General features: G+C 47.0%; 32 non-coding genes across 32 annotated transcripts; all 32 read left to right on the forward strand.

Moving 5' to 3' along the window:
* Positions 1–1,074: 1,074 nt before the first annotated feature.
* Positions 1,075–1,265, forward strand: LOC142369016 (U2 spliceosomal RNA). Its single transcript, XR_012767494.1, has one exon. It is a non-coding gene; the product is annotated as a U2 spliceosomal RNA (small nuclear RNA).
* Positions 1,266–1,629: 364 nt separating this feature from the next.
* On the forward strand, positions 1,630–1,748 carry LOC142371672 (5S ribosomal RNA). Its single transcript, XR_012768090.1, has one exon. It is a non-coding gene; the product is annotated as a 5S ribosomal RNA (ribosomal RNA).
* A 614-nt stretch (positions 1,749–2,362) lies between these two features.
* Positions 2,363–2,475, forward strand: LOC142373177 (U5 spliceosomal RNA). The gene has a single exon (XR_012768419.1). It is a non-coding gene; the product is annotated as a U5 spliceosomal RNA (small nuclear RNA).
* Positions 2,476–2,779: 304 nt separating this feature from the next.
* On the forward strand, positions 2,780–2,970 carry LOC142369022 (U2 spliceosomal RNA). Its single transcript, XR_012767496.1, has one exon. It is a non-coding gene; the product is annotated as a U2 spliceosomal RNA (small nuclear RNA).
* A 364-nt stretch (positions 2,971–3,334) lies between these two features.
* Positions 3,335–3,453, forward strand: LOC142371739 (5S ribosomal RNA). The gene has a single exon (XR_012768103.1). It is a non-coding gene; the product is annotated as a 5S ribosomal RNA (ribosomal RNA).
* Positions 3,454–4,067: 614 nt separating this feature from the next.
* Positions 4,068–4,180, forward strand: LOC142373183 (U5 spliceosomal RNA). Its single transcript, XR_012768420.1, has one exon. It is a non-coding gene; the product is annotated as a U5 spliceosomal RNA (small nuclear RNA).
* Positions 4,181–4,484: 304 nt separating this feature from the next.
* Positions 4,485–4,675, forward strand: LOC142369027 (U2 spliceosomal RNA). The gene has a single exon (XR_012767497.1). It is a non-coding gene; the product is annotated as a U2 spliceosomal RNA (small nuclear RNA).
* Positions 4,676–5,039: 364 nt separating this feature from the next.
* Positions 5,040–5,158, forward strand: LOC142371810 (5S ribosomal RNA). The gene has a single exon (XR_012768127.1). It is a non-coding gene; the product is annotated as a 5S ribosomal RNA (ribosomal RNA).
* A 614-nt stretch (positions 5,159–5,772) lies between these two features.
* Positions 5,773–5,885, forward strand: LOC142373186 (U5 spliceosomal RNA). Its single transcript, XR_012768422.1, has one exon. It is a non-coding gene; the product is annotated as a U5 spliceosomal RNA (small nuclear RNA).
* Positions 5,886–6,189: 304 nt separating this feature from the next.
* On the forward strand, positions 6,190–6,380 carry LOC142369031 (U2 spliceosomal RNA). The gene has a single exon (XR_012767498.1). It is a non-coding gene; the product is annotated as a U2 spliceosomal RNA (small nuclear RNA).
* A 364-nt stretch (positions 6,381–6,744) lies between these two features.
* Positions 6,745–6,863, forward strand: LOC142371886 (5S ribosomal RNA). Its single transcript, XR_012768138.1, has one exon. It is a non-coding gene; the product is annotated as a 5S ribosomal RNA (ribosomal RNA).
* A 614-nt stretch (positions 6,864–7,477) lies between these two features.
* LOC142373195 (U5 spliceosomal RNA) lies at positions 7,478–7,590 on the forward strand. The gene has a single exon (XR_012768425.1). It is a non-coding gene; the product is annotated as a U5 spliceosomal RNA (small nuclear RNA).
* Positions 7,591–7,894: 304 nt separating this feature from the next.
* On the forward strand, positions 7,895–8,085 carry LOC142369038 (U2 spliceosomal RNA). Its single transcript, XR_012767500.1, has one exon. It is a non-coding gene; the product is annotated as a U2 spliceosomal RNA (small nuclear RNA).
* Positions 8,086–8,449: 364 nt separating this feature from the next.
* LOC142371967 (5S ribosomal RNA) lies at positions 8,450–8,568 on the forward strand. Its single transcript, XR_012768154.1, has one exon. It is a non-coding gene; the product is annotated as a 5S ribosomal RNA (ribosomal RNA).
* Positions 8,569–9,177: 609 nt separating this feature from the next.
* LOC142373199 (U5 spliceosomal RNA) lies at positions 9,178–9,290 on the forward strand. The gene has a single exon (XR_012768426.1). It is a non-coding gene; the product is annotated as a U5 spliceosomal RNA (small nuclear RNA).
* A 304-nt stretch (positions 9,291–9,594) lies between these two features.
* On the forward strand, positions 9,595–9,785 carry LOC142367737 (U2 spliceosomal RNA). The gene has a single exon (XR_012767165.1). It is a non-coding gene; the product is annotated as a U2 spliceosomal RNA (small nuclear RNA).
* A 364-nt stretch (positions 9,786–10,149) lies between these two features.
* Positions 10,150–10,268, forward strand: LOC142372020 (5S ribosomal RNA). Its single transcript, XR_012768172.1, has one exon. It is a non-coding gene; the product is annotated as a 5S ribosomal RNA (ribosomal RNA).
* Positions 10,269–10,882: 614 nt separating this feature from the next.
* Positions 10,883–10,995, forward strand: LOC142373204 (U5 spliceosomal RNA). The gene has a single exon (XR_012768428.1). It is a non-coding gene; the product is annotated as a U5 spliceosomal RNA (small nuclear RNA).
* Positions 10,996–11,299: 304 nt separating this feature from the next.
* Positions 11,300–11,490, forward strand: LOC142369045 (U2 spliceosomal RNA). The gene has a single exon (XR_012767501.1). It is a non-coding gene; the product is annotated as a U2 spliceosomal RNA (small nuclear RNA).
* A 364-nt stretch (positions 11,491–11,854) lies between these two features.
* LOC142372069 (5S ribosomal RNA) lies at positions 11,855–11,973 on the forward strand. Its single transcript, XR_012768184.1, has one exon. It is a non-coding gene; the product is annotated as a 5S ribosomal RNA (ribosomal RNA).
* A 614-nt stretch (positions 11,974–12,587) lies between these two features.
* On the forward strand, positions 12,588–12,700 carry LOC142373207 (U5 spliceosomal RNA). Its single transcript, XR_012768429.1, has one exon. It is a non-coding gene; the product is annotated as a U5 spliceosomal RNA (small nuclear RNA).
* Positions 12,701–13,004: 304 nt separating this feature from the next.
* LOC142370067 (U2 spliceosomal RNA) lies at positions 13,005–13,195 on the forward strand. Its single transcript, XR_012767781.1, has one exon. It is a non-coding gene; the product is annotated as a U2 spliceosomal RNA (small nuclear RNA).
* A 364-nt stretch (positions 13,196–13,559) lies between these two features.
* On the forward strand, positions 13,560–13,678 carry LOC142372125 (5S ribosomal RNA). The gene has a single exon (XR_012768189.1). It is a non-coding gene; the product is annotated as a 5S ribosomal RNA (ribosomal RNA).
* A 604-nt stretch (positions 13,679–14,282) lies between these two features.
* On the forward strand, positions 14,283–14,395 carry LOC142373211 (U5 spliceosomal RNA). The gene has a single exon (XR_012768430.1). It is a non-coding gene; the product is annotated as a U5 spliceosomal RNA (small nuclear RNA).
* A 304-nt stretch (positions 14,396–14,699) lies between these two features.
* On the forward strand, positions 14,700–14,890 carry LOC142369056 (U2 spliceosomal RNA). Its single transcript, XR_012767504.1, has one exon. It is a non-coding gene; the product is annotated as a U2 spliceosomal RNA (small nuclear RNA).
* Positions 14,891–15,254: 364 nt separating this feature from the next.
* On the forward strand, positions 15,255–15,373 carry LOC142372174 (5S ribosomal RNA). Its single transcript, XR_012768192.1, has one exon. It is a non-coding gene; the product is annotated as a 5S ribosomal RNA (ribosomal RNA).
* A 614-nt stretch (positions 15,374–15,987) lies between these two features.
* LOC142373219 (U5 spliceosomal RNA) lies at positions 15,988–16,100 on the forward strand. The gene has a single exon (XR_012768431.1). It is a non-coding gene; the product is annotated as a U5 spliceosomal RNA (small nuclear RNA).
* Positions 16,101–17,574: 1,474 nt separating this feature from the next.
* Positions 17,575–17,765, forward strand: LOC142369062 (U2 spliceosomal RNA). The gene has a single exon (XR_012767505.1). It is a non-coding gene; the product is annotated as a U2 spliceosomal RNA (small nuclear RNA).
* A 364-nt stretch (positions 17,766–18,129) lies between these two features.
* LOC142372258 (5S ribosomal RNA) lies at positions 18,130–18,248 on the forward strand. The gene has a single exon (XR_012768210.1). It is a non-coding gene; the product is annotated as a 5S ribosomal RNA (ribosomal RNA).
* A 614-nt stretch (positions 18,249–18,862) lies between these two features.
* LOC142373225 (U5 spliceosomal RNA) lies at positions 18,863–18,975 on the forward strand. Its single transcript, XR_012768432.1, has one exon. It is a non-coding gene; the product is annotated as a U5 spliceosomal RNA (small nuclear RNA).
* Positions 18,976–19,279: 304 nt separating this feature from the next.
* LOC142367749 (U2 spliceosomal RNA) lies at positions 19,280–19,470 on the forward strand. The gene has a single exon (XR_012767167.1). It is a non-coding gene; the product is annotated as a U2 spliceosomal RNA (small nuclear RNA).
* A 364-nt stretch (positions 19,471–19,834) lies between these two features.
* LOC142372310 (5S ribosomal RNA) lies at positions 19,835–19,953 on the forward strand. Its single transcript, XR_012768213.1, has one exon. It is a non-coding gene; the product is annotated as a 5S ribosomal RNA (ribosomal RNA).
* The last annotated feature ends 5,794 nt before the right edge of the window (positions 19,954–25,747 follow it).

Genomic DNA, 25,747 nt, shown 5'->3' on the forward strand with positions numbered 1-25,747 from the left:
AGTGGGAGTGAGACTGTGTTGCTACTTATTGTTGAATGAGCTTCACTCTAAATAAAGTCATCTTCCCTCTAAACACTAAGTTTTTTGCATTTTTCACCATGCAACTAACTTTTACTTCATAAAAATCAGTTATAAGTGCATATGGTAATTAACCTAGTAAAGTTAAGGAATGTATGTATGTCAGGGCAGCTATTGGACTTTACAGTGAAGATGTATTGTATATAGATAATCCATGAGCCTAGTCAAGCGGTGAAGTTGTAAAGCAATGAGATTGCTGAGATTTTCTCATGAGAATGAGAAAAAAGTGATCAGAGCTTCATCCTCTGTGGCTGGTTGACTGTTAGAGCTTCCAGCTGCCTCTAACTCCCACACCTCAAAAAACAAATGTCCCTCACAGGGTAGACATCTCAGGTGATGTTCTGACTGGGGTGGTTTATACAATCTATGTGTATAACTGTTTGTGTTCTACCACCCAGGTATAGACAATAGTGATCCATCAGCTACTATTTATAACACTCTAATGCTATTTATAACACTCTCATGCTCTCTCCTTCACAGTGACGGTGCTGCTGTCAACACAAATAATTATTAACTTCCGTCACAGAAATGGATGTTAATGACATGATTTTTATCCACAAGGACAATTCTTTCCAATTCTTCAAAAAAATACAGTTATATTTACTTCTGCGTCCTGCATGTCTTGTGTTGAAAAATTTGCCGATCACACTGTGACACACACACACACACAGACACAGAGACACGAGGAAGTTAACCAGCTTCGGCTGCTGCTGATTGGTTGGCAGACACCTCTGTTTCTATTGGCCCTCAGTCTCCATGTTTCTGATCCTGGACCTGCTGAGATGTCCCAGGCCATTGTTGGTTTTGATCCTCATACATTTAACTTTGTCCTGAGCGGGCGGGAGTGCAAAGTTGTACCATCTGAAACGGCTGAAGAGTGCTCACTGCAGCGGGTGGGCGGAGGTGCAAAGTGACGCTTTGTAGGCAAAAAAAGAGCACCGCCACAAGTGCGCATTGTGCCAGGAAGGGCTGTCGGACGTGAAACAGTGGAGGGTTATCGCTTCTCGGCCTTTTGGCTAAGATCAAGTGTAGTATCTGTTCTTATCAGTTTAATATCTGATACGTCCTCTATATGAGGACTACATATTAAATGGATTTTTAGGCACAGGGGTTGAAAAAGGGGCTTGCTCCGTTCACTCCACGCATCGACCCGGTACTGCAGTGCCGCTGGGAACGGTGCACTCTTCCCAACTCTTGTGAAATAACAAAACCTGCGGTACATGGTGGTAGTTTCAGGGAGCCATTGTATTCTGACTTCTAAAATGGAACTATAATCTTTAGAAAAGACGCAGTTTATGAGCACGTCGTGGGATTGAGCTTCCCTGGTTTCTCTGTATGACCATGAACACCAAACTACACACAGAGAACAGAGGAGCTTGACAGACACACACTAAGTTATCTGAGAGTCCCATTTGCAGCTGCAGAGAACAATCACATCAGGGAAGTCGACGTGCAGGCTCAACATCAGCCTCTCAAGCCAACTCTCTGGTAAAATAGGGGCAACGTATGGTTCCAGCACCTATGTAACACATATTTGTCACGGGGACTGTGGCTTACGGCCACACCGCCCTGAACACGCCCGATCTCGTCCGAACTCGGAAGCCAAGCAGGGTCGGGCCTGGTTAGTACTTGGATGGGAGACCGCTTGGGAATACCAGGTGCTGTAAGCATTTTTCTCTCTTCTCTTCTCTTCTCTCTGCATGTCTTTTGTTGAAACATCTGTTGATCACCCTGTGATCCATCTTGCTGATCCTGGATCTGCTAAGGTGTCCCAGGTCATGGTTGCCTTTGATCCTCATACATTTAACTTTGTCCTGACAAAGGAGCAGTTCCAAAAAGTCAAACAGGGACTGCCTTTGCATTTGACGCAGTCAAACTGCATGCGCCTGGAGAAGCCAAAAGGCTTACAGCACCTGGTATTCCCAGGCGGTCTCCCCATCCAAGTACTAACCAGGCCCGACTCTGCTTAGCTTCTGAGATAAAACTCTGGCTTTTAGTCTGCGAAAAGAGAGTGAAAGTGAACTCCACTTTGAGATGGCTCTGGGATTGGGCCGACTGGGAGAATTGCTTGAAAAAAAGCTCTACACCCAATGAGCGGTCAGAACAAAGCCTCAAGACCCCTAGTCTTTTGCACAGAGTAAAAGACAAAGCAGCCATTGAATAGGGCCCGATTGTTCCTACCTGGTCGGCCGAGGAGCCAGCGTCTCAACCAAGCAAAGCTCACCGTGGGGAAGGTGGCTATGCCAACTAGCCTGATGCACTGCTCCCGCAGTGTCAAATACTCGTACTCTGGTTTCTCTTCATAACGTACAAGTCTTTCGCCTTTTACTAAAGACTTCCGTGGAGAGCAGCATTAATGAGTTGTTTCTATTTTTGGAAGGCTTTACCTTTGCGGGTGAAGCCCATTCTGTCTGTGCAAAGGAAATCTTCTTGCTGTGCCAAGTGACTTCTCGGAGTAGAGTCACCTTATTTCTTGAGACCGTGCCCATGTTCAAAGCTGGAGCGCTAAATTGTTGTTGTTTGAATGGTGCTCAGTGGAGCGGGCGGGAGTGCAAAGTTGTACCATCTGAAACGGCTGAAGAGTGCTCACTGCAGCGGGTGGGCGGAGGTGCAAAGTGACGCTTTGTAGGCAAAAAAAGAGCACCGCCACAAGTGCGCATTGTGCCAGGAAGGGCTGTCGGACGTGAAACAGTGGAGGGTTATCGCTTCTCGGCCTTTTGGCTAAGATCAAGTGTAGTATCTGTTCTTATCAGTTTAATATCTGATACGTCCTCTATATGAGGACTACATATTAAATGGATTTTTAGGCACAGGGGTTGAAAAAGGGGCTTGCTCCGTTCACTCCACGCATCGACCCGGTACTGCAGTGCCGCTGGGAACGGTGCACTCTTCCCAACTCTTGTGAAATAACAAAACCTGCGGTACATGGTGGTAGTTTCAGGGAGCCATTGTATTCTGACTTCTAAAATGGAACTATAATCTTTAGAAAAGACGCAGTTTATGAGCACGTCGTGGGATTGAGCTTCCCTGGTTTCTCTGTATGACCATGAACACCAAACTACACACAGAGAACAGAGGAGCTTGACAGACACACACTAAGTTATCTGAGAGTCCCATTTGCAGCTGCAGAGAACAATCACATCAGGGAAGTCGACGTGCAGGCTCAACATCAGCCTCTCAAGCCAACTCTCTGGTAAAATAGGGGCAACGTATGGTTCCAGCACCTATGTAACACATATTTGTCACGGGGACTGTGGCTTACGGCCACACCGCCCTGAACACGCCCGATCTCGTCCGAACTCGGAAGCCAAGCAGGGTCGGGCCTGGTTAGTACTTGGATGGGAGACCGCTTGGGAATACCAGGTGCTGTAAGCATTTTTCTCTCTTCTCTTCTCTTCTCTCTGCATGTCTTTTGTTGAAACATCTGTTGATCACCCTGTGATCCATCTTGCTGATCCTGGATCTGCTAAGGTGTCCCAGGTCATGGTTGCCTTTGATCCTCATACATTTAACTTTGTCCTGACAAAGGAGCAGTTCCAAAAAGTCAAACAGGGACTGCCTTTGCATTTGACGCAGTCAAACTGCATGCGCCTGGAGAAGCCAAAAGGCTTACAGCACCTGGTATTCCCAGGCGGTCTCCCCATCCAAGTACTAACCAGGCCCGACTCTGCTTAGCTTCTGAGATAAAACTCTGGCTTTTAGTCTGCGAAAAGAGAGTGAAAGTGAACTCCACTTTGAGATGGCTCTGGGATTGGGCCGACTGGGAGAATTGCTTGAAAAAAAGCTCTACACCCAATGAGCGGTCAGAACAAAGCCTCAAGACCCCTAGTCTTTTGCACAGAGTAAAAGACAAAGCAGCCATTGAATAGGGCCCGATTGTTCCTACCTGGTCGGCCGAGGAGCCAGCGTCTCAACCAAGCAAAGCTCACCGTGGGGAAGGTGGCTATGCCAACTAGCCTGATGCACTGCTCCCGCAGTGTCAAATACTCGTACTCTGGTTTCTCTTCATAACGTACAAGTCTTTCGCCTTTTACTAAAGACTTCCGTGGAGAGCAGCATTAATGAGTTGTTTCTATTTTTGGAAGGCTTTACCTTTGCGGGTGAAGCCCATTCTGTCTGTGCAAAGGAAATCTTCTTGCTGTGCCAAGTGACTTCTCGGAGTAGAGTCACCTTATTTCTTGAGACCGTGCCCATGTTCAAAGCTGGAGCGCTAAATTGTTGTTGTTTGAATGGTGCTCAGTGGAGCGGGCGGGAGTGCAAAGTTGTACCATCTGAAACGGCTGAAGAGTGCTCACTGCAGCGGGTGGGCGGAGGTGCAAAGTGACGCTTTGTAGGCAAAAAAAGAGCACCGCCACAAGTGCGCATTGTGCCAGGAAGGGCTGTCGGACGTGAAACAGTGGAGGGTTATCGCTTCTCGGCCTTTTGGCTAAGATCAAGTGTAGTATCTGTTCTTATCAGTTTAATATCTGATACGTCCTCTATATGAGGACTACATATTAAATGGATTTTTAGGCACAGGGGTTGAAAAAGGGGCTTGCTCCGTTCACTCCACGCATCGACCCGGTACTGCAGTGCCGCTGGGAACGGTGCACTCTTCCCAACTCTTGTGAAATAACAAAACCTGCGGTACATGGTGGTAGTTTCAGGGAGCCATTGTATTCTGACTTCTAAAATGGAACTATAATCTTTAGAAAAGACGCAGTTTATGAGCACGTCGTGGGATTGAGCTTCCCTGGTTTCTCTGTATGACCATGAACACCAAACTACACACAGAGAACAGAGGAGCTTGACAGACACACACTAAGTTATCTGAGAGTCCCATTTGCAGCTGCAGAGAACAATCACATCAGGGAAGTCGACGTGCAGGCTCAACATCAGCCTCTCAAGCCAACTCTCTGGTAAAATAGGGGCAACGTATGGTTCCAGCACCTATGTAACACATATTTGTCACGGGGACTGTGGCTTACGGCCACACCGCCCTGAACACGCCCGATCTCGTCCGAACTCGGAAGCCAAGCAGGGTCGGGCCTGGTTAGTACTTGGATGGGAGACCGCTTGGGAATACCAGGTGCTGTAAGCATTTTTCTCTCTTCTCTTCTCTTCTCTCTGCATGTCTTTTGTTGAAACATCTGTTGATCACCCTGTGATCCATCTTGCTGATCCTGGATCTGCTAAGGTGTCCCAGGTCATGGTTGCCTTTGATCCTCATACATTTAACTTTGTCCTGACAAAGGAGCAGTTCCAAAAAGTCAAACAGGGACTGCCTTTGCATTTGACGCAGTCAAACTGCATGCGCCTGGAGAAGCCAAAAGGCTTACAGCACCTGGTATTCCCAGGCGGTCTCCCCATCCAAGTACTAACCAGGCCCGACTCTGCTTAGCTTCTGAGATAAAACTCTGGCTTTTAGTCTGCGAAAAGAGAGTGAAAGTGAACTCCACTTTGAGATGGCTCTGGGATTGGGCCGACTGGGAGAATTGCTTGAAAAAAAGCTCTACACCCAATGAGCGGTCAGAACAAAGCCTCAAGACCCCTAGTCTTTTGCACAGAGTAAAAGACAAAGCAGCCATTGAATAGGGCCCGATTGTTCCTACCTGGTCGGCCGAGGAGCCAGCGTCTCAACCAAGCAAAGCTCACCGTGGGGAAGGTGGCTATGCCAACTAGCCTGATGCACTGCTCCCGCAGTGTCAAATACTCGTACTCTGGTTTCTCTTCATAACGTACAAGTCTTTCGCCTTTTACTAAAGACTTCCGTGGAGAGCAGCATTAATGAGTTGTTTCTATTTTTGGAAGGCTTTACCTTTGCGGGTGAAGCCCATTCTGTCTGTGCAAAGGAAATCTTCTTGCTGTGCCAAGTGACTTCTCGGAGTAGAGTCACCTTATTTCTTGAGACCGTGCCCATGTTCAAAGCTGGAGCGCTAAATTGTTGTTGTTTGAATGGTGCTCAGTGGAGCGGGCGGGAGTGCAAAGTTGTACCATCTGAAACGGCTGAAGAGTGCTCACTGCAGCGGGTGGGCGGAGGTGCAAAGTGACGCTTTGTAGGCAAAAAAAGAGCACCGCCACAAGTGCGCATTGTGCCAGGAAGGGCTGTCGGACGTGAAACAGTGGAGGGTTATCGCTTCTCGGCCTTTTGGCTAAGATCAAGTGTAGTATCTGTTCTTATCAGTTTAATATCTGATACGTCCTCTATATGAGGACTACATATTAAATGGATTTTTAGGCACAGGGGTTGAAAAAGGGGCTTGCTCCGTTCACTCCACGCATCGACCCGGTACTGCAGTGCCGCTGGGAACGGTGCACTCTTCCCAACTCTTGTGAAATAACAAAACCTGCGGTACATGGTGGTAGTTTCAGGGAGCCATTGTATTCTGACTTCTAAAATGGAACTATAATCTTTAGAAAAGACGCAGTTTATGAGCACGTCGTGGGATTGAGCTTCCCTGGTTTCTCTGTATGACCATGAACACCAAACTACACACAGAGAACAGAGGAGCTTGACAGACACACACTAAGTTATCTGAGAGTCCCATTTGCAGCTGCAGAGAACAATCACATCAGGGAAGTCGACGTGCAGGCTCAACATCAGCCTCTCAAGCCAACTCTCTGGTAAAATAGGGGCAACGTATGGTTCCAGCACCTATGTAACACATATTTGTCACGGGGACTGTGGCTTACGGCCACACCGCCCTGAACACGCCCGATCTCGTCCGAACTCGGAAGCCAAGCAGGGTCGGGCCTGGTTAGTACTTGGATGGGAGACCGCTTGGGAATACCAGGTGCTGTAAGCATTTTTCTCTCTTCTCTTCTCTTCTCTCTGCATGTCTTTTGTTGAAACATCTGTTGATCACCCTGTGATCCATCTTGCTGATCCTGGATCTGCTAAGGTGTCCCAGGTCATGGTTGCCTTTGATCCTCATACATTTAACTTTGTCCTGACAAAGGAGCAGTTCCAAAAAGTCAAACAGGGACTGCCTTTGCATTTGACGCAGTCAAACTGCATGCGCCTGGAGAAGCCAAAAGGCTTACAGCACCTGGTATTCCCAGGCGGTCTCCCCATCCAAGTACTAACCAGGCCCGACTCTGCTTTGCTTCTGAGATAAAACTCTGGCTTTTAGTCTGCGAAAAGAGAGTGAAAGTGAACTCCACTTTGAGATGGCTCTGGGATTGGGCCGACTGGGAGAATTGCTTGAAAAAAAGCTCTACACCCAATGAGCGGTCAGAACAAAGCCTCAAGACCCCTAGTCTTTTGCACAGAGTAAAAGACAAAGCAGCCATTGAATAGGGCCCGATTGTTCCTACCTGGTCGGCCGAGGAGCCAGCGTCTCAACCAAGCAAAGCTCACCGTGGGGAAGGTGGCTATGCCAACTAGCCTGATGCACTGCTCCCGCAGTGTCAAATACTCGTACTCTGGTTTCTCTTCATAACGTACAAGTCTTTCGCCTTTTACTAAAGACTTCCGTGGAGAGCAGCATTAATGAGTTGTTTCTATTTTTGGAAGGCTTTACCTTTGCGGGTGAAGCCCATTCTGTCTGTGCAAAGGAAATCTTCTTGCTGTGCCAAGTGACTTCTCGGAGTAGAGTCACCTTATTTCTTGAGACCGTGCCCATGTTCAAAGCTGGAGCGCTAAATTGTTGTTGTTTGAATGGTGCTCAGTGGAGCGGGCGGGAGTGCAAAGTTGTACCATCTGAAACGGCTGAAGAGTGCTCACTGCAGCGGGTGGGCGGAGGTGCAAAGTGACGCTTTGTAGGCAAAAAAAGAGCACCGCCACAAGTGCGCATTGTGCCAGGAAGGGCTGTCGGACGTGAAACAGTGGAGGGTTATCGCTTCTCGGCCTTTTGGCTAAGATCAAGTGTAGTATCTGTTCTTATCAGTTTAATATCTGATACGTCCTCTATATGAGGACTACATATTAAATGGATTTTTAGGCACAGGGGTTGAAAAAGGGGCTTGCTCCGTTCACTCCACGCATCGACCCGGTACTGCAGTGCCGCTGGGAACGGTGCACTCTTCCCAACTCTTGTGAAATAACAAAACCTGCGGTACATGGTGGTAGTTTCAGGGAGCCATTGTATTCTGACTTCTAAAATGGAACTATAATCTTTAGAAAAGACGCAGTTTATGAGCACGTCGTGGGATTGAGCTTCCCTGGTTTCTCTGTATGACCATGAACACCAAACTACACACAGAGAACAGAGGAGCTTGACAGACACACACTAAGTTATCTGAGAGTCCCATTTGCAGCTGCAGAGAACAATCACATCAGGGAAGTCGACGTGCAGGCTCAACATCAGCCTCTCAAGCCAACTCTCTGGTAAAATAGGGGCAACGTATGGTTCCAGCACCTATGTAACACATATTTGTCACGGGGACTGTGGCTTACGGCCACACCGCCCTGAACACGCCCGATCTCGTCCGAACTCGGAAGCCAAGCAGGGTCGGGCCTGGTTAGTACTTGGATGGGAGACCGCTTGGGAATACCAGGTGCTGTAAGCATTTTTCTCTCTTCTCTTCTCTCTGCATGTCTTTTGTTGAAACATCTGTTGATCACCCTGTGATCCATCTTGCTGATCCTGGATCTGCTAAGGTGTCCCAGGTCATGGTTGCCTTTGATCCTCATACATTTAACTTTGTCCTGACAAAGGAGCAGTTCCAAAAAGTCAAACAGGGACTGCCTTTGCATTTGACGCAGTCAAACTGCATGCGCCTGGAGAAGCCAAAAGGCTTACAGCACCTGGTATTCCCAGGCGGTCTCCCCATCCAAGTACTAACCAGGCCCGACTCTGCTTAGCTTCTGAGATAAAACTCTGGCTTTTAGTCTGCGAAAAGAGAGTGAAAGTGAACTCCACTTTGAGATGGCTCTGGGATTGGGCCGACTGGGAGAATTGCTTGAAAAAAAGCTCTACACCCAATGAGCGGTCAGAACAAAGCCTCAAGACCCCTAGTCTTTTGCACAGAGTAAAAGACAAAGCAGCCATTGAATAGGGCCCGATTGTTCCTACCTGGTCGGCCGAGGAGCCAGCGTCTCAACCAAGCAAAGCTCACCGTGGGGAAGGTGGCTATGCCAACTAGCCTGATGCACTGCTCCCGCAGTGTCAAATACTCGTACTCTGGTTTCTCTTCATAACGTACAAGTCTTTCGCCTTTTACTAAAGACTTCCGTGGAGAGCAGCATTAATGAGTTGTTTCTATTTTTGGAAGGCTTTACCTTTGCGGGTGAAGCCCATTCTGTCTGTGCAAAGGAAATCTTCTTGCTGTGCCAAGTGACTTCTCGGAGTAGAGTCACCTTATTTCTTGAGACCGTGCCCATGTTCAAAGCTGGAGCGCTAAATTGTTGTTGTTTGAATGGTGCTCAGTGGAGCGGGCGGGAGTGCAAAGTTGTACCATCTGAAACGGCTGAAGAGTGCTCACTGCAGCGGGTGGGCGGAGGTGCAAAGTGACGCTTTGTAGGCAAAAAAAGAGCACCGCCACAAGTGCGCATTGTGCCAGGAAGGGCTGTCGGACGTGAAACAGTGGAGGGTTATCGCTTCTCGGCCTTTTGGCTAAGATCAAGTGTAGTATCTGTTCTTATCAGTTTAATATCTGATACGTCCTCTATATGAGGACTACATATTAAATGGATTTTTAGGCACAGGGGTTGAAAAAGGGGCTTGCTCCGTTCACTCCACGCATCGACCCGGTACTGCAGTGCCGCCGGGAACGGTGCACTCTTCCCAACTCTTGTGAAATAACAAAACCTGCGGTACATGGTGGTAGTTTCAGGGAGCCATTGTATTCTGACTTCTAAAATGGAACTATAATCTTTAGAAAAGACGCAGTTTATGAGCACGTCGTGGGATTGAGCTTCCCTGGTTTCTCTGTATGACCATGAACACCAAACTACACACAGAGAACAGAGGAGCTTGACAGACACACACTAAGTTATCTGAGAGTCCCATTTGCAGCTGCAGAGAACAATCACATCAGGGAAGTCGACGTGCAGGCTCAACATCAGCCTCTCAAGCCAACTCTCTGGTAAAATAGGGGCAACGTATGGTTCCAGCACCTATGTAACACATATTTGTCACGGGGACTGTGGCTTACGGCCACACCGCCCTGAACACGCCCGATCTCGTCCGAACTCGGAAGCCAAGCAGGGTCGGGCCTGGTTAGTACTTGGATGGGAGACCGCTTGGGAATACCAGGTGCTGTAAGCATTTTTCTCTCTTCTCTTCTCTTCTCTCTGCATGTCTTTTGTTGAAACATCTGTTGATCACCCTGTGATCCATCTTGCTGATCCTGGATCTGCTAAGGTGTCCCAGGTCATGGTTGCCTTTGATCCTCATACATTTAACTTTGTCCTGACAAAGGAGCAGTTCCAAAAAGTCAAACAGGGACTGCCTTTGCATTTGACGCAGTCAAACTGCATGCGCCTGGAGAAGCCAAAAGGCTTACAGCACCTGGTATTCCCAGGCGGTCTCCCCATCCAAGTACTAACCAGGCCCGACTCTGCTTAGCTTCTGAGATAAAACTCTGGCTTTTAGTCTGCGAAAAGAGAGTGAAAGTGAACTCCACTTTGAGATGGCTCTGGGATTGGGCCGACTGGGAGAATTGCTTGAAAAAAAGCTCTACACCCAATGAGCGGTCAGAACAAAGCCTCAAGACCCCTAGTCTTTTGCACAGAGTAAAAGACAAAGCAGCCATTGAATAGGGCCCGATTGTTCCTACCTGGTCGGCCGAGGAGCCAGCGTCTCAACCAAGCAAAGCTCACCGTGGGGAAGGTGGCTATGCCAACTAGCCTGATGCACTGCTCCCGCAGTGTCAAATACTCGTACTCTGGTTTCTCTTCATAACGTACAAGTCTTTCGCCTTTTACTAAAGACTTCCGTGGAGAGCAGCATTAATGAGTTGTTTCTATTTTTGGAAGGCTTTACCTTTGCGGGTGAAGCCCATTCTGTCTGTGCAAAGGAAATCTTCTTGCTGTGCCAAGTGACTTCTCGGAGTAGAGTCACCTTATTTCTTGAGACCGTGCCCATGTTCAAAGCTGGAGCGCTAAATTGTTGTTGTTTGAATGGTGCTCAGTGGAGCGGGCGGGAGTGCAAAGTTGTACCATCTGAAACGGCTGAAGAGTGCTCACTGCAGCGGGTGGGCGGAGGTGCAAAGTGACGCTTTGTAGGCAAAAAAAGAGCACCGCCACAAGTGCGCATTGTGCCAGGAAGGGCTGTCGGACGTGAAACAGTGGAGGGTTATCGCTTCTCGGCCTTTTGGCTAAGATCAAGTGTAGTATCTGTTCTTATCAGTTTAATATCTGATACGTCCTCTATATGAGGACTACATATTAAATGGATTTTTAGGCACAGGGGTTGAAAAAGGGGCTTGCTCCGTTCACTCCACGCATCGACCCGGTACTGCAGTGCCGCTGGGAACGGTGCACTCTTCCCAACTCTTGTGAAATAACAAAACCTGCGGTACATGGTGGTAGTTTCAGGGAGCCATTGTATTCTGACTTCTAAAATGGAACTATAATCTTTAGAAAAGACGCAGTTTATGAGCACGTCGTGGGATTGAGCTTCCCTGGTTTCTCTGTATGACCATGAACACCAAACTACACACAGAGAACAGAGGAGCTTGACAGACACACACTAAGTTATCTGAGAGTCCCATTTGCAGCTGCAGAGAACAATCACATCAGGGAAGTCGACGTGCAGGCTCAACATCAGCCTCTCAAGCCAACTCTCTGGTAAAATAGGGGCAACGTATGGTTCCAGCACCTATGTAACACATATTTGTCACGGGGACTGTGGCTTACGGCCACACCGCCCTGAACACGCCCGATCTCGTCCGAACTCGGAAGCCAAGCAGGGTCGGGCCTGGTTAGTACTTGGATGGGAGACCGCTTGGGAATACCAGGTGCTGTAAGCATTTTTCTCTCTTCTCTTCTCTTCTCTCTGCATGTCTTTTGTTGAAACATCTGTTGATCACCCTGTGATCCATCTTGCTGATCCTGGATCTGCTAAGGTGTCCCAGGTCATGGTTGCCTTTGATCCTCATACATTTAACTTTGTCCTGACAAAGGAGCAGTTCCAAAAAGTCAAACAGGGACTGCCTTTGCATTTGACGCAGTCAAACTGCATGCGCCTGGAGAAGCCAAAAGGCTTACAGCACCTGGTATTCCCAGGCGGTCTCCCCATCCAAGTACTAACCAGGCCCGACTCTGCTTAGCTTCTGAGATAAAACTCTGGCTTTTAGTCTGCGAAAAGAGAGTGAAAGTGAACTCCACTTTGAGATGGCTCTGGGATTGGGCCGACTGGGAGAATTGCTTGAAAAAAAGCTCTACACCCAATGAGCGGTCAGAACAAAGCCTCAAGACCCCTAGTCTTTTGCACAGAGTAAAAGACAAAGCAGCCATTGAATAGGGCCCGATTGTTCCTACCTGGTCGGCCGAGGAGCCAGCGTCTCAACCAAGCAAAGCTCACCGTGGGGAAGGTGGCTATGCCAACTAGCCTGATGCACTGCTCCCGCAGTGTCAAATACTCGTACTCTGGTTTCTCTTCATAACGTACAAGTCTTTCGCCTTTTACTAAAGACTTCCGTGGAGAGCAGCATTAATGAGTTGTTTCTATTTTTGGAAGGCTTTACCTTTGCGGGTGAAGCCCATTCTGTCTGTGCAAAGGAAATCTTCTTGCTGTGCCAAGTGACTTCTCGGAGTAGAGTCACCTTATTTCTTGAGACCGTGCCCATGTTCAAAGCTGGAGCGCTAAATTGTTGTTGTTTGAATGGTGCTCAGTGGAGCGGGCGGGAGTGCAAAGTTGTACCATCTGAAACGGCTGAAGAGTGCTCACTGCAGCGGGTGGGCGGAGGTGCAAAGTGACGCTTTGTAGGCAAAAAAAGAGCACCGCCACAAGTGCGCATTGTGCCAGGAAGGGCTGTCGGACGTGAAACAGTGGAGGGTTATCGCTTCTCGGCCTTTTGGCTAAGATCAAGTGTAGTATCTGTTCTTATCAGTTTAATGTCTGATACGTCCTCTATATGAGGACTACATATTAAATGGATTTTTAGGCACAGGGGTTGAAAAAGGGGCTTGCTCCGTTCACTCCACGCATCGACCCGGTACTGCAGTGCCGCTGGGAACGGTGCACTCTTCCCAACTCTTGTGAAATAACAAAACCTGCGGTACATGGTGGTAGTTTCAGGGAGCCATTGTATTCTGACTTCTAAAATGGAACTATAATCTTTAGAAAAGACGCAGTTTATGAGCACGTCGTGGGATTGAGCTTCCCTGGTTTCTCTGTATGACCATGAACACCAAACTACACACAGAGAACAGAGGAGCTTGACAGACACACACTAAGTTATCTGAGAGTCCCATTTGCAGCTGCAGAGAACAATCACATCAGGGAAGTCGACGTGCAGGCTCAACATCAGCCTCTCAAGCCAACTCTCTGGTAAAATAGGGGCAACGTATGGTTCCAGCACCTATGTAACACATATTTGTCACGGGGACTGTGGCTTACGGCCACACCGCCCTGAACACGCCCGATCTCGTCCGAACTCGGAAGCCAAGCAGGGTCGGGCCTGGTTAGTACTTGGATGGGAGACCGCTTGGGAATACCAGGTGCTGTAAGCATTTTTCTCTCTTCTCTCTGCATGTCTTTTGTTGAAACATCTGTTGATCACCCTGTGATCCATCTTGCTGATCCTGGATCTGCTAAGGTGTCCCAGGTCATGGTTGCCTTTGATCCTCATACATTTAACTTTGTCCTGACAAAGGAGCAGTTCCAAAAAGTCAAACAGGGACTGCCTTTGCATTTGACGCAGTCAAACTGCATGCGCCTGGAGAAGCCAAAAGGCTTACAGCACCTGGTATTCCCAGGCGGTCTCCCCATCCAAGTACTAACCAGGCCCGACTCTGCTTAGCTTCTGAGATAAAACTCTGGCTTTTAGTCTGCGAAAAGAGAGTGAAAGTGAACTCCACTTTGAGATGGCTCTGGGATTGGGCCGACTGGGAGAATTGCTTGAAAAAAAGCTCTACACCCAATGAGCGGTCAGAACAAAGCCTCAAGACCCCTAGTCTTTTGCACAGAGTAAAAGACAAAGCAGCCATTGAATAGGGCCCGATTGTTCCTACCTGGTCGGCCGAGGAGCCAGCGTCTCAACCAAGCAAAGCTCACCGTGGGGAAGGTGGCTATGCCAACTAGCCTGATGCACTGCTCCCGCAGTGTCAAATACTCGTACTCTGGTTTCTCTTCATAACGTACAAGTCTTTCGCCTTTTACTAAAGACTTCCGTGGAGAGCAGCATTAATGAGTTGTTTCTATTTTTGGAAGGCTTTACCTTTGCGGGTGAAGCCCATTCTGTCTGTGCAAAGGAAATCTTCTTGCTGTGCCAAGTGACTTCTCGGAGTAGAGTCACCTTATTTCTTGAGACCGTGCCCATGTTCAAAGCTGGAGCGCTAAATTGTTGTTGTTTGAATGGTGCTCAGTGGAGCGGGCGGGAGTGCAAAGTTGTACCATCTGAAACGGCTGAAGAGTGCTCACTGCAGCGGGTGGGCGGAGGTGCAAAGTGACGCTTTGTAGGCAAAAAAAGAGCACCGCCACAAGTGCGCATTGTGCCAGGAAGGGCTGTCGGACGTGAAACAGTGGAGGGTTATCGCTTCTCGGCCTTTTGGCTAAGATCAAGTGTAGTATCTGTTCTTATCAGTTTAATATCTGATACGTCCTCTATATGAGGACTACATATTAAATGGATTTTTAGGCACAGGGGTTGAAAAAGGGGCTTGCTCCGTTCACTCCACGCATCGACCCGGTACTGCAGTGCCGCTGGGAACGGTGCACTCTTCCCAACTCTTGTGAAATAACAAAACCTGCGGTACATGGTGGTAGTTTCAGGGAGCCATTGTATTCTGACTTCTAAAATGGAACTATAATCTTTAGAAAAGACGCAGTTTATGAGCACGTCGTGGGATTGAGCTTCCCTGGTTTCTCTGTATGACCATGAACACCAAACTACACACAGAGAACAGAGGAGCTTGACAGACACACACTAAGTTATCTGAGAGTCCCATTTGCAGCTGCAGAGAACAATCACATCAGGGAAGTCGACGTGCAGGCTCAACATCAGCCTCTCAAGCCAACTCTCTGGTAAAATAGGGGCAACGTATGGTTCCAGCACCTATGTAACACATATTTGTCACGGGGACTGTGGCTTACGGCCACACCGCCCTGAACACGCCCGATCTCGTCCGAACTCGGAAGCCAAGCAGGGTCGGGCCTGGTTAGTACTTGGATGGGAGACCGCTTGGGAATACCAGGTGCTGTAAGCATTTTTCTCTCTTCTCTTCTCTTCTCTCTGCATGTCTTTTGTTGAAACATCTGTTGATCACCCTGTGATCCATCTTGCTGATCCTGGATCTGCTAAGGTGTCCCAGGTCATGGTTGCCTTTGATCCTCATACATTTAACTTTGTCCTGACAAAGGAGCAGTTCCAAAAAGTCAAACAGGGACTGCCTTTGCATTTGACGCAGTCAAACTGCATGCGCCTGGAGAAGCCAAAAGGCTTACAGCACCTGGTATTCCCAGGCGGTCTCCCCATCCAAGTACTAACCAGGCCCGACTCTGCTTAGCTTCTGAGATAAAACTCTGGCTTTTAGTCTGCGAAAAGAGAGTGAAAGTGAACTCCACTTTGAGATGGCTCTGGGATTGGGCCGACTGGGAGAATTGCTTGAAAAAAAGCTCTACACCCAATGAGCGGTCAGAACAAAGCCTCAAGACCCCTAGTCTTTTGCACAGAGTAAAAGACAAAGCAGCCATTGAATAGGGCCCGATTGTTCCTACCTGGTCGGCCGAGGAGCCAGCGTCTCAACCAAGCAAAGCTCACCGTGGGGAAGGTGGCTATGCCAACTAGCCTGATGCACTGCTCCCGCAGTGTCAAATACTCGTACTCTGGTTTCTCTTCATAACGTACAAGTCTTTCGCCTTTTACTAAAGACTTCCGTGGAGAGCAGCATTAATGAGTTGTTTCTATTTTTGGAAGGCTTTACCTTTGCGGGTGAAGCCCATTCTGTCTGTGCAAAGGAAATCTTCTTGCTGTGCCAAGTGACTTCTCGGAGTAGAGTCACCTTATTTCTTGAGACCGTGCCCATGTTCAAAGCTGGAGCGCTAAATTGTTGTTGTTTGAATGGTGCTCAGTGGAGCGGGCGGGAGTGCAAAGTTGTACCATCTGAAACGGCTGAAGAGTGCTCACTGCAGCGGGTGGGCGGAGGTGCAAAGTGACGCTTTGTAGGCAAAAAAAGAGCACCGCCACAAGTGCGCATTGTGCCAGGAAGGGCTGTCGGACGTGAAACAGTGGAGGGTTATCGCTAATGATGGCAAAATGAGGCTTTGTGAACCAATGAGGCTTTCCAGCCCAAAGGTTCGCCAAAAGGTTCATTACCCGAAGCCTCATTGAAACGGTCTCTCTAGTGACACCTGCTGTGCAAAAGGAATATATGACAGACTAAATTAACCCTGAGTAAGAGCATCCTGCAATATAAAATAAACAATTGTTGTCACTGTGTCTCAATGAAAATAAATGTGTGAAAACTGCATATATGGAAGTATTATTGAGTGCTATGGTGTTGATCACTCAAATGAAATATATCAATGATGTACACTGACTACAGTGCTTATGGAACTGGGAGTATGAAAGTGCTTATGGAACTGGGAGTCAGGAATAAACTGCAACCGAGTAGTATGGGCAACAAGACAAACATAAGTTATTGGTTTTTATTTTAAAAAATGTGTGTCAATAACGTTGCGGTTTAATATGCCCAGAAGAAAAAAGAGCGACAACAACTACCGATAACTATGTTCTTCTCTCAAAAAAACACACCTTAGAAGAAAAAAACCGCTGAGTCAGGATGCAGCGGCTCAATCAGAAGAGCAATGAAATACACGCGAGTCACTATTTGTCCCACTGTAGCCTACTTTGAATTTTTTTTTCATAATCATTTTTCATTTTCTCCCGTTCTAATCCAATGACTCGGGTCGCGGTGCTGATCTCCGCAATTTGAAGCCTTCAGTTCGTATTGATTCAAATTATTATTTTACAGTAGGCCTACAGTAGTTATTTGTAAAAAAAAAAAAGAAGGTTACTACTTCACGGATTTCGCCTATCACGGGTTCTTTTTGGAACGTAACCCCCGCGAAAAACGAGGGTTCATATCCTATATAACTATTCTAACACTATTCTAACCTAATTACGATATATTCTAATGCAGTATAATAATAGATGATATGACTGATATAATAACTGAACTTAACCACTAACTCTGATACAAGTGCCGCAAGGTTCAAACCCTTTTTATGCGATAGTGACGCTCAAAATGAATCAGTGACGTGTACACTGAATCCGAGGCCTCGTTTGTCATCAGTCACGTGATTTTTATGGAAACGATACAAGCCTCGAACCAACGCTTCATCTGGCTCGCCCCTTTTTGCTCGACACATGCTCCGAGGCCTCGCTTCAAACGCCACATCACTAGTTATCGCTTCTCGGCCTTTTGGCTAAGATCAAGTGTAGTATCTGTTCTTATCAGTTTAATATCTGATACGTCCTCTATATGAGGACTACATATTAAATGGATTTTTAGGCACAGGGGTTGAAAAAGGGGCTTGCTCCGTTCACTCCACGCATCGACCCGGTACTGCAGTGCCGCTGGGAACGGTGCACTCTTCCCAACTCTTGTGAAATAACAAAACCAGCGGTACATGGTGGTAGTTTCAGGGAGCCATTGTATTCTGACTTCTAAAATGGAACTATAATCTTTAGAAAAGACGCAGTTTATGAGCACGTCGTGGGATTGAGCTTCCCTGGTTTCTCTGTATGACCATAAACTCCAAACTACACACAGAGAACAGAGGAGCTTGACAGACACACACTAAGTTATCTGAGAGTCCCATTTGCAGCTGCAGAGAACAATCACATCAGGGAAGTCGACGTGCAGGCTCAACATCAGCCTCTCAAGCCAACTCTCTGGTAAAATAGGGGCAACGTATGGTTCCAGCACCTATGTAACACATATTTGTCACGGGGACTGTGGCTTACGGCCACACCGCCCTGAACACGCCCGATCTCGTCCGAACTCGGAAGCCAAGCAGGGTCGGGCCTGGTTAGTACTTGGATGGGAGACCGCTTGGGAATACCAGGTGCTGTAAGCATTTTTCTCTCTTCTCTTCTCTTCTCTCTGCATGTCTTTTGTTGAAACATCTGTTGATCACCCTGTGATCCATCTTGCTGATCCTGGATCTGCTAAGGTGTCCCAGGTCATGGTTGCCTTTGATCCTCATACATTTAACTTTGTCCTGACAAAGGAGCAGTTCCAAAAAGTCAAACAGGGACTGCCTTTGCATTTGACGCAGTCAAACTGCATGCGCCTGGAGAAGCCAAAAGGCTTACAGCACCTGGTATTCCCAGGCGGTCTCCCCATCCAAGTACTAACCAGGCCCGACTCTGCTTAGCTTCTGAGATAAAACTCTGGCTTTTAGTCTGCGAAAAGAGAGTGAAAGTGAACTCCACTTTGAGATGGCTCTGGGATTGGGCCGACTGGGAGAATTGCTTGAAAAAAAGCTCTACACCCAATGAGCGGTCAGAACAAAGCCTCAAGACCCCTAGTCTTTTGCACAGAGTAAAAGACAAAGCAGCCATTGAATAGGGCCCGATTGTTCCTACCTGGTCGGCCGAGGAGCCAGCGTCTCAACCAAGCAAAGCTCACCGTGGGGAAGGTGGCTATGCCAACTAGCCTGATGCACTGCTCCCGCAGTGTCAAATACTCGTACTCTGGTTTCTCTTCATAACGTACAAGTCTTTCGCCTTTTACTAAAGACTTCCGTGGAGAGCAGCATTAATGAGTTGTTTCTATTTTTGGAAGGCTTTACCTTTGCGGGTGAAGCCCATTCTGTCTGTGCAAAGGAAATCTTCTTGCTGTGCCAAGTGACTTCTCGGAGTAGAGTCACCTTATTTCTTGAGACCGTGCCCATGTTCAAAGCTGGAGCGCTAAATTGTTGTTGTTTGAATGGTGCTCAGTGGAGCGGGCGGGAGTGCAAAGTTGTACCATCTGAAACGGCTGAAGAGTGCTCACTGCAGCGGGTGGGCGGAGGTGCAAAGTGACGCTTTGTAGGCAAAAAAAGAGCACCGCCACAAGTGCGCATTGTGCCAGGAAGGGCTGTCGGACGTGAAACAGTGGAGGGTTATCGCTTCTCGGCCTTTTGGCTAAGATCAAGTGTAGTATCTGTTCTTATCAGTTTAATATCTGATACGTCCTCTATATGAGGACTACATATTAAATGGATTTTTAGGCACAGGGGTTGAAAAAGGGGCTTGCTCCGTTCACTCCACGCATCGACCCGGTACTGCAGTGCCGCCGGGAACGGTGCACTCTTCCCAACTCTTGTGAAATAACAAAACCAGCGGTACATGGTGGTAGTTTCAGGGAGCCATTGTATTCTGACTTCTAAAATGGAACTATAATCTTTAGAAAAGACGCAGTTTATGAGCACGTCGTGGGATTGAGCTTCCCTGGTTTCTCTGTATGACCATGAACACCAAACTACACACAGAGAACAGAGGAGCTTGACAGACACACACTAAGTTATCTGAGAGTCCCATTTTCAGCTGCAGAGAACAATCACATCAGGGAAGTCGACGTGCAGGCTCAACATCAGCCTCTCAAGCCAACTCTCTGGTAAAATAGGGGCAACGTATGGTTCCAGCACCTATGTAACACATATTTGTCACAGGGACTGTGGCTTACGGCCACACCGCCCTGAACACGCCCGATCTCGTCCGAACTCGGAAGCCAAGCAGGGTCGGGCCTGGTTAGTACTTGGATGGGAGACCGCTTGGGAATACCAGGTGCTGTAAGCATTTTTCTCTCTTCTCTTCTCCCTGCATGCTCCTCGGCCGACCAGGTAGGAACAATCGGGCCCTATTCAATGGCTGCTTTGTCTTTTACTCTGTGCAAAAGACTAGGGGTCTTGAAGCTTTGTTCTGACCGCTCATTGGGTGTAGAGGTTTTTTTCAAGCAATTCTCCCAGTCGGCCCAATCCCAGAGCCATCTCAAAGTGGAGTTCACTTTCACTCTCTTTTCGCAGACTAAAAGCCAGAGTTTTATCTCAGAAGCTAAGCAGAGTCGGGCCTGGTTAGTACTTGGATGGGGAGACCGCCTGGGAATACCAGGTGCTGTAAGCCTTTTGGCTTCTCCAGGCGCATGCAGTTTGACTGCGTCAAACGCAGAGGGAGTCCCTGTTTGACTTTTTGGAACTGCTCCTTTGGGAGAAGGATGTCATGACATCCTCATGACATCTGGCCTAGTCACATCTTGTGCCTTGTTGTTCGGCTCATATGAATATGGGTAAAAGGTAGTATGGGCTGTTTACATTTAGGGCAGACGCTCGGCGTCGCAGAAAGAGATTGTGACCGGATGACGCATGCATGTTATGATTAAACCAGTATAAAGTTGGTTCACAGTATGAAGACGGTGGACATTTTGTACATCCTGTATGCATATTTGCTTTGACAGTTTGTTCAATAAACTCCCCAATGGACTGCTGGCCGACAGTGTACTTGGCCCTATTTCCTCCACAACATAATGGTGACCCCGAGTGCGTGAGATTTTGGCAGCTGGAGCCCGACGGGACGCGTCCTCTGTGCGCCGACAGCCGAGATCAGTCGTTAAGCCTGCAGGTACGACATATTTTTTCCTTTTTTTTCTGAAAGCGGCGGTGTCTGTTGGTGGCGTACAGGTGACGGGCCTCCGACAGCTCCACAAATTTAAAAGAACACGGGAGAAGGACGAGTATATTCGGTAAGCATCTCATTGTTACCTCTGCGCAGGGGGGCTGTTGAAATTGTTTGGGAAATTTTGGGCCAAGAGGAGCCATATGTGTGAATTGGGATAAAAATTGTGTAAACAGCAGCTTATGTGAGTTGTAAAGCAGACAGCTTTGGTCAGTTGGTCTGGCTTGTGTGGTTGTATTTTTTTGTGGTAATTAAGAAAGGCTAGTCGCTGAGCTCCGGCAAATGGTGAATCGGGTGAATTCAAACTGGATTAATTAATAGCTTTGAAGAAGCGGGCAGGTTGTTGAGCAATCGCCAATAGTACTTCTTGCGTCTATCAGCCATCCTTCAATGCATTGGGGGGAGGAATACTGACGGGAGTACGGGGTACACTAGACTCATTAAACATACGTGAAAATTATTTTCACTAGTCAAGGAGTAAAACGAATACTGATAATTGATTGACTGGCGAACATTAAAGTTCAACGATTGAATCAATCAGGCTTTCAAAAAAAACTCTGAAATGAAAAAATCCAGTTCTATGAGGAGCACATTTTAAGAATATATGTTTATATCATTTTATATATCTGCTTAGAACTCTTTGGAGTTATCCGAGACCTCAGTATAAAGACATTTTGAGAAGAAAATTCAAATTCATTTATGTATTGACCACAGGAGATTATTATTAAGAGGTCACAGCGAAGCTGATAAATACACGTCAGTATTTGTTGCATTGGTCAGGAAACCATATCACAAGGCTTGTAGGGAAAACACATTTTGTATTCCATATATTGCCGACACCAACATCTCCTGAAAAATTAAAAGTCTAAATGAAAGAAATTGATAATTTAAAACTGTGAAGATTTGAAAGGTGACTGACACAAAACTTTGATCGACTGACTTGGTGTGAGTGTGTGGGACTGGTCTCTGTTTGTCTGTCAATCCTGCTGTTTTATGTGAATCTAAAAAAAAAGAAGAAAAGAAAAAAGGTTCTGATATCTGATATCATCCCTTGACTTTTGAGTATTCGTAGTATTTTAAGTTAAACTCAGATTTGCTTCATTGTTATAATTTGCTTCATTGTTATAATTTGCTTAATTGTTATAGTTGCCACATTAATAACTTGGGGAGATAAGGAGTTGTTGCAGTAATGTGCTGTGATTTTTAAACGCTGAATGTTGATTTCTTTAAGATTGTGTATGTTGGTTGAGTGCACCTTGTTATTATTGAATTATTGAATACTGCTGTGATTGATGTTAAGTTTCTAAAGTTCTATTTTCAACGGACTTGTTGAAGGTGTTTGGATTTCAGGGGGAGACAGAGAGTGCTGCACGCTCACGCGGTTGGTGTGTAGGCACGTGGTCTGTCCTTGACATTTTTCTGCTGCTTCAAAAGTTACGTGTCTTAGACGTGTTTCATTGGAGGTAGATTTAGAGGTGTGTTCAGATCTCATTGGTCAGAATTGACGTAGCTGTGACGTGCATTGTATCATCGGGATTGGTGGAGACATTGTGGGTGGATTGGATCAGAAACATCCGGGTGTGAGCAAAGGTTGGGGCAGCGCCAAGCTTGAGTCACTTTAAACAGAGTAAGCATTAACTGAGCTTTCGATTAGCAATAAATTAGCATTGATTAGCATTGGTTAGCAATCAATAGCATTAATTAGCAACAACTAGCATTGTCTAGCATAAATTAGCATTGATTAGCATTGGTTAGCAATCAATAGCATTGATTAGCAATAACTAGCATTGTCTAGCATAACTCGGCATTGATTAGCATTGATTAGCAATAATTAGCATTAAATAGCATAATTAGCATTCAATTAGCATTGGTCAACAAGGAAGCTAGCGTTGATTAGCAAAAAGTAGCATTGGTTAGCATTACTAGCATTTGTTAGCATTGGTTAGCATTTCGTTAGCCATAATTAGCATTGATCAGAAATACAATTAGCATGAATTAGCAATAGCAATAAGGCAAATATTGGTTTAAATCTTAATTGGCAATAAGTTAGCATTCATTTACAACGGCTAGGAAGCCAACATCAATTGACATTGGATAGCAAACAATAGCATTCTTCAAAAGTTGTTTGGAAAAAAAAAATAAAAAAGGAGGGGGATAATAATAATTAGTATTCCCGGTTCTGGGGAACTAACTAGGTGAAACGATGGATGTAACACCAACAATAATCGTTAGCGCCAGGCATCCAGGACGTTACAAAGACATTCAAAAATTATCTCAAAAATGGTAAAAAAGAACCAAAAATATGTTCCCACCCTGGCCAAAGGATGGCACTTTCGATGTAGCTGTCTGTGAAGTTTTGGAACAAAGAATCAACGATCACAAATCAAAAAACAAAAGCAAAAAGAGACAGAAAAAGAGGGAGCTTGAATTAGAAATTTTGCACTTCTTTGAAACTGAAGGTCGTCGTTACAGAAGGAATTTGAAGGAGGGCGTAGCCATACTGAGGGGGGAACAGCCGGTAGTGGAGAAGGTCAAGCGGCATGAGTCTGCAGGACTATATCCAACACTGTCAGGGGTGATGAACATAAAAGGAGATTTTGAAATGAAAAATCAGGAAGTACCTTATGTACGCCCTGAACCACAAACAGCGGCTTTGAGCAGTCAGGGAGCTCCTGAGCCAGGCGCTGTCGGTGGTTCAGATCAGGTTGCAAGGGGAAACCCCCCACAATATCAGGCAGCGTCAGATCAAAATCCATCATGTGATCAATTTTCATCTTGTACTGAACACAGCAGTCCAACAGCTTCAACATCAGCACAGGCCTCAGGTTATCCGAAACCACCATCTGTTGTAGAGTTTAGGAGTCCAACAGCCTCAGCTTCAGCAACGGCACAGGCCTCAGATCACCAAAAAGCACTACACCTAGATCGTACCATCTCTCCCCTAGTAGAAAAATCTGTACGACACGATAGGACTTTACAAGAAAAATCCATACCGCATGAAATGCCTCCCAAACATTGTAGTACGGCCAGGAAGACACCACAGGTTTTAGACTGTTATGCAGAATATGAGGGGAAACTTGCAGAAGATTCATATTGGATAGAGCATAATCATTCCATGGTTGATTTACAGCAAGAGATAAACCAAGCAGAAAAGCAGGTTCAGGAACAGAATCCACCCGGCCAGCAGGGAAAAGGCAGGGACAGGGATTATGATTTAAGATACCGACCAAATATTCATGCACCACAGAAATATACTGCAGGTAATTATCCGATTTTGGTGAATGGGATGCAGGGACAGTATGTGCCGTGGCAGATGCTCGACTTAGCGGGGCTGGTTGCCAGACTGCCGGACATTCACACGGGTGCAAGCAAATGGATAAGAGCTTTTGAACAAGAAACTGTGGGTAAACTGTTGGCTGTGGGAGACATTAAGGCAGTGTGGGCAAGGCGTTTTGGAACTACTACCATGGAGGGCATTTTGAGAAACAGTATGAATGGCTGGATGGTGGGCCATCGAGCAGATGGAATTGGGTTCGATGCACATCGACCTGCATTGTGGGGAGCTCTGCGAGCTGAGTATCCTACGAAAACGGATCCAAAAGCATTAAAGAGCGACACACTGTTGGATACAGATAATCCAGCGGCGTACGTTGCACGCCAGTTGGAAAAATGGAAACAAGAACTGGAACAAGACATTGAACCTAACACAGTGCTCAACTTTGTGTTCAGAGACTCTATCCTAGAGGCCATGCTCGACTCAGTTCGAGCGAGGCTGGAGGATGTGGTAGAGTTGAAATCAATGACAATGCGGCATTCCGGGATAATGTTGTGCATGCTATTGACAAATACAGGCAAAGTGAACGGAAACGGAAGGAGCAGGATAAGAACTTGCAGAGGAAACTCACACAGATGCAGTTGGAAGGACCAAAGGTAGGAGGCCAGGCCCTGATGACACCGGGGACCACTGAACAGGTACCTCCACCCTTTGCACCCTCTACACCTTCTACACCTTCTGCACCCTCTGCACTCTCTGCACCCTTTCAACCCGTCACACCTCAGGCCTACCCGCAACCACCATACACACCACGTGCAGGAGGACAAGGCCAGCCTCGACCTTACCGAGGGTACAGGAGAGGCACAGCCGTAAGACGAAGATCCTCGGGGGCATGTTGGGCCTGCGGCGAGTTGGGACACTTTGCTGACAGATGTCCGCAAGCACCAGGAAATCAGAATGTGCGGCAGGACCGTGGCCAGTCCCCGCGGGGTGGATCAAGTGGCCCGGCAGGCCCATGGGTGAGTCCAAACTTTGGTTATTAGGGGTGCCCACAGAGTCCTAGAGGGGAGGGTCAGTTTCCAGTCGTAATGGTGGGAGCTGACGAAGAACCGATGCTGCAGGTTCTAATTGAGGATGAGCCAACTCCAATGTTGGTGGACACTGGAGCCACCTACACTTGTGTGAGTCAACATTATGCCACACACCTCCCCATGTCAAATAAATTTATTGAGACAATAGGATTCTCGGGAATTAAGCAGCTAGTACAAATGACCGCCCCCGTGCGCATCTACACAGGGGAAAATGAAATCAGGATGCCAATCGGGGTATCTCATCAGACTCCCCTTAACTTGCTGGGGAGGGATGCCCTATGCAAACTAAAAATTAAGATTTGGTGTTCACCGCAAGGCATAATCTTGGATAAAAGAGGTCTGGAGTTTCCAGAGTCAACACAGGCAGACACAGCAAGAATCTATTGGTTGGGAGACATTTCTGAGCCAGTAACAGTGGCTTGGAACAAATGGGAAAAATACATTCAAGTCCAGTGCCCTAAAGCAAGGAAACCCACGCTCGATTATCATTGTACAATGTATTATGATGTTTCAAAAAGTGGAGAGTTCGAAGAGCCATGGGACAAACAAACGGAAC

The sequence above is a fragment of the Odontesthes bonariensis genome, chromosome 2 (assembly GCF_027942865.1).
Source record: "Odontesthes bonariensis isolate fOdoBon6 chromosome 2, fOdoBon6.hap1, whole genome shotgun sequence".
NCBI lineage: Eukaryota > Metazoa > Chordata > Actinopteri > Atheriniformes > Atherinopsidae > Odontesthes > Odontesthes bonariensis.